This window comes from Eleutherodactylus coqui, unplaced genomic scaffold (genome assembly GCF_035609145.1).
Source record: "Eleutherodactylus coqui strain aEleCoq1 unplaced genomic scaffold, aEleCoq1.hap1 HAP1_SCAFFOLD_109, whole genome shotgun sequence".
Lineage (NCBI taxonomy): Eukaryota > Metazoa > Chordata > Amphibia > Anura > Eleutherodactylidae > Eleutherodactylus > Eleutherodactylus coqui.
In genome coordinates this window covers 369,425-376,401 of record NW_027102028.1, presented here as the reverse complement: position 1 = coordinate 376,401, position 6,977 = coordinate 369,425, and the positions used below count along the sequence as shown (strand labels likewise).

General features: G+C 45.5%; 1 long non-coding RNA gene across 1 annotated transcript in view; it reads left to right on the top strand.

Annotated features, from left to right (window-relative positions):
• Positions 1-274: 274 nt before the first annotated feature.
• Positions 275-6,977, top strand: part of LOC136594892 (uncharacterized) — a 38,815-nt gene continuing 32,112 nt past the window's right edge. Inside the window, exon 1 of the long non-coding RNA XR_010788621.1 lies at positions 275-410. This is a non-coding gene — a long non-coding RNA (uncharacterized lncRNA). The remainder of the gene's footprint in view (positions 411-6,977) is intronic.

Here is a 6,977-nt window from a genome sequence, read left to right as displayed (position 1 = left end):
AAAGCGCTGTGTGGCAAACCACCCTCAGTGTAAGGCCAGACGTAGAATACGCATTTACTGCTGCTGAATTGTGTGCGGTAAATCTGCGGTGTGTCACAGTACAAGCAATGTAGATGGGACTTCACAAAATCTTGGCACTACTTTGTGCAGATTTTGCCACTGCGAAAATCAGTGTCAGATCCGTAATGTACGGCTTCACCCTAACAGTCACTTGGAGAAATCTTTCTATGGATGCGGCACCTGATGACTTCCTTTCATCTTAGACTTCTGGAAAGCAAGAAGAAAGTTGTCGTGAGAATGGAAGAGCAGCTGCTGAACTTGGAGGTACAGGAGACTGACAGAGAAGACAAGAAACAGATGGCCTCGTCCTCCAAGCTGAACTATCTGGATCCCCGGATTTCTATGGCTTGGTGAGTTCTTTTATTTCTTGTGGAAAGTTTGCATATTTTTCATGTCTGCAATTCAATTACGTATTGCATGTGTTTATGATGAAGGCTATCGCTGGTCTCACACCTTAGACAGTAGTTGACCAAATGGTTGCCTGGGTGACAGCTATTCCTTCTGACACACACGTAGGAAGTGCTATGTTGAGATCCATCATGCCTGATCGCACTTACCCTTGTCAGGGTAGAGTTGGGACATCCCCGTACACATGAAATAGTAGTCTGGTCCTGCTAAAATTGATCTTCATATAATATGTATGGGAACATTTTAAAGGGAATCTGTCACCACCTAAAAGCACCATAAACTAAGTTCTACTACTCGTAGGATAGGTTCCGAGGGGCCCAAGAATGATATAATTACCTAGCTCCCTGTTCCCCTGCTGTTCCCCATGGAAATCGGCACCAGCGGACTCATCTCTACAGCTGTGTGTCCACTTCCATAGAGAGCAATATGTATTTCCTTGCACAGTCTGCAGACATGAGTCTACTTGTGCCACTTCCACATATGATGGCGCAGAAACAAGCCGGGTGAGTTTAAAAACGACACCCCCGGACTCCTCAGAACCTGCCCTGTAAGCTCTATAATTTAGTTTAGTTTGGTTGTCCGGCGCTCATAAGGATAACATAAAAACAGTCCGATAAATGGAAAACTTACTTAGATGGGAGCTCTCATGTCCTTGAGACCTCCCGAAATGGACTGCAGGCCAGGTAAGTTTATCCAAAACAATTGTCATCCAAAAAGGGGGATTTTAATTGACCAAATAGCAATAAATACAGGTAGGTAGACAAATCACTGGGTACAGGTAATAAAACAGACGATGCAATGTGGTTCAGGGCGGTATGTGCCCCTTTATCAAGCATACTAAAGAGGGTAACAGGACTTACTTTTATACTAGTTGGTATTTCCTTCATAGGGGAGTGGTGTACTGGCGCTGTTCTCGCGGTACGTCCCACATTGATGATGCCACGCATCATAACATGGTGACGCTGGCGTCCGTTACTGCTAGCCTTATATGAACGAGGTGTCTCCCCGAGCTCGCTCGCCTGGGTACTGTCGCGGCATGTAGTTGTGATGTAATTATTGATATCAGACATATGGAACATTATCCCGAGTGGGCGCTCTTAGATCACGTCACACGGCGCCATGGAATGATGCTGCGTTCCAGCGTGCATTCCACTGAACATTGACTGGCGTCCCTGGAGCGTCATGAACTCCAAACGGTGCGTTCCAGCGGGGTGTGTATATCTCTTAGCTATTTAGCCATCCTGAGAGTTAAAACTTGTACTGTTGTTGTTTGTACAGCATTGATAAGTAAAACAATATGTTTAATACCGGTATGGTCCATTCCTGGTCCAATAACTATAACATTGTTAAAATGCTGAGGATTTGGGAAACATTAACCTTTTCCCGCTATAGGATGTACAGTTACGTTCTGCGGGGTCGGGGTATGTATGAAGAGAGATCGCACGGCTATCTCTTTTAATACATCTCAGATGCAGGCTGCTTATTACACCCGACACTCGGCGGCAAGAGTTGCAATCGGCCAGGTGGCCGATCCCGGCTGTTACCCATTTAAATGCCACTGTCAATTCTGACAAAGGCATTTAAATCCGCCGAATGATCGCAGGGAGCCGTGCGGGTGTCATGGCAGCCCGGGGCCTTCTGAAAGGCCCCGTAACTGTCTTGGCAGTATGCCTGTCAAGCTATCCCCATGGGGGGGCTTGATAGACTGCCTGCCCAATCGCAGTATGATGTAATGCTATTACATTACATCATACTGCAGGAGCGATGGAAACATCACATGTTGTGGTTCTCTGTGGGGACTATAAAAAAAGCAAAAATAACAATAAAGTTTTACTAATTTTTTAAAAACAAGTAATATAAGTTTTAAAAAAAACACCTTCTGCCATATTTTCAATAAAAGAATCTAAATAATGAAATAAAACTACATATTTGGTATCGCTGTGTTCGTAAAAGTGTGATTTATCAAAGTAACGCATTATTTACCCTGCATGGTTAACGTCGTCCAAGAAAAAGAAAAAAAAGAAAGTAAGCGAGAAATGTACTTTTTTGGACACCCTGTCTCCAAGAAAAAATGCAATAAAAAGCGACTAAAAGGTCGTATCTGTTCCCAAGTGGTACCAACGTAAACTACAGGAAGTAGCAAAAAATGAGCCCTCGCACAACTATGTCGACGGAAAAATAAAAAAGTTATCGCACTCAGAAGAAAATAATATCAAAAAATGAAATGTCTTTGAATAAAAATACAAGTAGTACAGCAAAAAAAACCATACAAGTTTGGTATCATAGTAATCGTACTGAGCCATAGAATAAAGGTATCGTCTCATTTTGTTGCAGTTTTTGCGCCGTAGAAACAGGACACACCCAAGGATTTTTTTTTACGTTTTTCAGTTCATTATTTGGTACATTAAATAGTACCAATAAAAAATGCACCTCACCCCGTAAAAAACAAGCCCTCATACAGCTATGTCAATGGATTCAAAAAGGAGTTAATATTTTTTAAAAGGGATGATTAAACGAAAATAGGGGGAAACAAAGGCCGCGTCATTAAGGGGTTAAATATGAATAGTTGTAACATACAGAACCATTGAATATAAAAACTACACATAACTAATTACATATATTATTAGATAGGTATATATTATTGGGATTTATAACCTAACCAAAAAACCTAATTAATAGACTGATATAGAAGGATCACAAAATGACGCATGGCTAATAAAAATACATTTTAAAAAATGGACAATTTAGAATTCAGTAAAAAGTCAATATAAATGCAAAAAACAATACTCAAATTTTTTTCCAGTAGTTTATTGAAACCATTTGTCGCCAGGCAGTCCAACCCAAATATCCCAAACCTTTCTTTCTCATCTGTATCATTGGGGGATACAGCAAAGACCTTGGGCATAGCTTCTGCCAGTAGGAGGGGACACTAAGCATAAAAAGTATTAACTCCTCCCACTAGCTACATCCCTCCTGCAGGCATAAGCTAGCTCAGTTTTATGGGCCTACTGAAACTTCTGCAGCCGCGGCAGGCTGGTTAGCTGTCGTGGCAGGTCTGTGGGCCTCATGAGTGGCGCCCCCACTCTGGTGTAAGGGGTGGCCGGTTACTAAATTAAAATAAATAAATAAATAAAAAAGGGGCTCCTAGTTGGGCCTTCTGTGCAGTAGCCGTTTTGCCGCTACTGCGTGGTCTGTGTTCCATCAGCGGTCATTTTTAATTTTTCGCCGCCGTTCCAGCATGCCTTAATCGCTTTCCTTTACCGCCACCTCGCACCCTGGGTTGCACGAGACGGAAATTTCATTTGACAGTCAGCCGCCAGGTTCTATAGCCGTGGGCCGACATGTTTCTATGGCTGCGGTCCATTTTGTTTATATTGCCGCTGCAATGTGCCCTATTTATTAAGCGGCATGTAGGCGTAGCGCCAAGCAGCCTGTGAGGTATGCCGCTGTGTGGCGCAATGTGCGTTATTTTGCTACTGTTTGGCATTCCATACTGTGTGCCTGATGTGTTTTGCCACCATGCGACTTATCTATAGGTTTTGCTGCGCAGCTTGATATTCGGTCGCGCGTGTCTCCTGTATAATGCCGCCTGCGGTCTTTTTTGCTGTCAATGGCGGAGACCAGGAGGCAGCCTGTGTGTGTTCCAAAGTCGCCAGTGTTGGGCAATGCTCTAAGGTAGCTTCTCCTCCCCCACCCCAAACACTATGGCCCCCTACTACTACGCCATAGTCACGTTTCCTCCCTGCCCAATCCAACCTCAGCGTGATTCTGGGCTTGCTGTCGCCTGTAGTTCCTCCCATACCTGCAGTTCCCTGCAGCTAGCCGCACCGCAGATGTTGGATTCCAGTATAACACATGTACAGGGAGGGCCAGAGCCACGGTCCAAGTACGCTCTCACTACAATACGAGATTTACATCCAGACGGAGAATATCTTGTGTCACGGACAACAGTGTTAGAACTGGTTGTCAGCTTAACTCCAGGCTTGCTGAGACCTGTGGTACCTTCCATACGGACAGAGTACTGGCACAGGGAGTCTTGGGACACATCGCTCCTCGTGTCTGCTCCACACCAGGGTGAGCCTTGCCTGTCAGTAGCTTCCCTGTTGTCCCTCCTGCAGTTGCCTGCAGGCAGACGTACCGCAGTGTCCGAGCCCAGGATGACACGCGGACAGCGGCCGGCGAGCGCCACTTACTAAGTACGCTGTCTACAGTACAAGATTACATCCAGCAGAGATTATCTCGTCTTCTGAACAAGAACGTTCAAACTATTTGCCGGCATTACTCCGGCCTTGTTGAGACCTGTGGTAACTTCCTTATGGATGGACACATAGTTTCCCTCGTCTGCTCCAGACTGGGTTGAGCATTACCTGTCGGTAGCTCCCGTTAGCCCCTCCTGCAGCTCCCTGCAGGCAGCCCTGACGCAGTGTCAGAGTCGCCTTGGCTTTCGTCTGGCCCTCTTGTCAGTTCAAGTCGTGCCCTTCGTGGGCACCTCACACTGACTCCGCTCCGCGGCGGTACAGGATCACCATGTCAGGCACATTCTAGCCGTGTTCCGGCACATGTTACTCGGACAGCAGGTGCCTCGTCTGAAACTCTGCATTGAGAGCTTTCTCCCGGTGGGGGGTTGGGACCGCTACTCCGGCTCCTTTATGCTCAGTCTCTGAGCTTGCTGGATGCTTAGGCTTCAGTTAACGCTGGTCGCGGTGAAGAAGCTGGTTATGCTTCTTGACACCTGCGGCTTCTTTTATTTTCCCATCCCCTTGGGTGCTGCTCTAGAACATCCCAAAGTCTTTGCTGTGTCCCCCAATGATACAGATGAGAAAACAAGATTTTTGTAAGAACTTCTCATAAAATCTCTTTCTCGTCTTGTTCATTGGGGGACACAGCACCCACCCAGTCTGGTATTAGAACGGTAACGTATGCTTCTCTTGGTTGGAGTGTTCTCAGTTCGGTCGCACTTGGTGTTAGATTGATTATTGTTATTTATTATCTATTATCATATCCTACTGGCCGCTCCTACTGCTTGCATACAAGCTGAGCTAGCATGATGCTTGGAGGGGGTTATAGCTCGTGGGAGGAGTTAACACTTTTTATGCTTAGAGTCGCCTCCTAGTGGCAGAAGCTATACCCAAGGTCATGCTGTATCCCCCAAAGAAAAAGACAAAAAAGAGATTTTATGATAAGTTCTTACAAAAATCTTGTTTTTTTTTTGTTTTTGTTTTTTTTTAAACCTTGAGAAATTACCATATGCTCGAATAATCAAGTTCCCACCAGGCGTCAGTGCTGACACTTATGTTCCTTATGCTTGGTTTCTCTGTGCACACAGCAGAGTGCCGACCACAACTACATTTACCCTTATAATATCCAGGTGGATACAGAATTACATGTCTAGTGTTAATAAGTTCCCCACTAGGGAATTATTTTGTACATTGGTTGCTTAGTACCGTCCAACCAACTGGTTTTGCCAATCCTAGATGGTTGGAGTCCTTTTACTTCGGCCAAATTTTTGACCAGATGTAACAAGTTCTGATCCCGAAGCAGGTTGATCGGCATTTGTATACTTTTGTTTTACACATGCCGAATATCTCTGTTAGGCCTTAGTCACACGGGCGTTTTTTACCGCGATTTGCGGATCGCATGACGGATGCACATCCGCAAATCACGTGACCGGGGCCGAAAAATCACCCAAAAAAACTGCTCCTAGCCGCGTTTCAATAGAAACGGGCCGGAGCTGTCCAGCGCATTGAATTCAACGGAGCCGGCAATACAGCCGGCTCCATTGAAAGCAATGCGCTGCGGGCGATCGCGGGATGAATTGTCGGAAAGGGCTTAAATATATAAGCCCTTCCCTGCAATTCATCCAGAAATGTGTAAAAATAAAAAAAATATATATACTCACCTTGTCCCGGCAGACGGAGTTCAGCGCGGCCGGCCTGCAGTGGGTGTGAGTGGGTGTGAGTGAGAGCTGCCTCTGATTGGCTCAGCGCTGAGCCAATCAGGGGCAGCTCTCACTCACACCCACTGCAGGCCGACCGTGCTGAAATCCGTCTGCCAGGACAAGGTGAGTATATTTTTTTTTTTTTAGAAGTTGGAATGAGTCTTGTGTGACGCAGACAGCAGAGGCCGAGAGATGGGAGAAGAGACGCACGTCAGTATGTGCTTTTTTTTTTTCCAAATGCATATAACAGATTGCACTGCAAGGGGGTCTAATGGGCATTATAACTGTAAGAGGGTCACGAGGGGCATTGTTACTAAATAGGGAGGAGGCTCCTTCTGTATCCTGAATGGCCCCTGTGATGAGATCATGGGGTACCGTTCGGTAACCAGGATAGCTTTGGGCCTTGTGAAGGTCTCCCAGGATTGCTATGGATTTCTTCCTTTCAAAGTCCTGCATGTGGCAAGGCTTAATAGGAAGACATTAAAGGGATTGTCCAACTTAAGCATGTTAGAAAAGAGCAAACAACCCGAACCACTTAAGCTTTTCTGACTAATAATTACACCAATCTTTA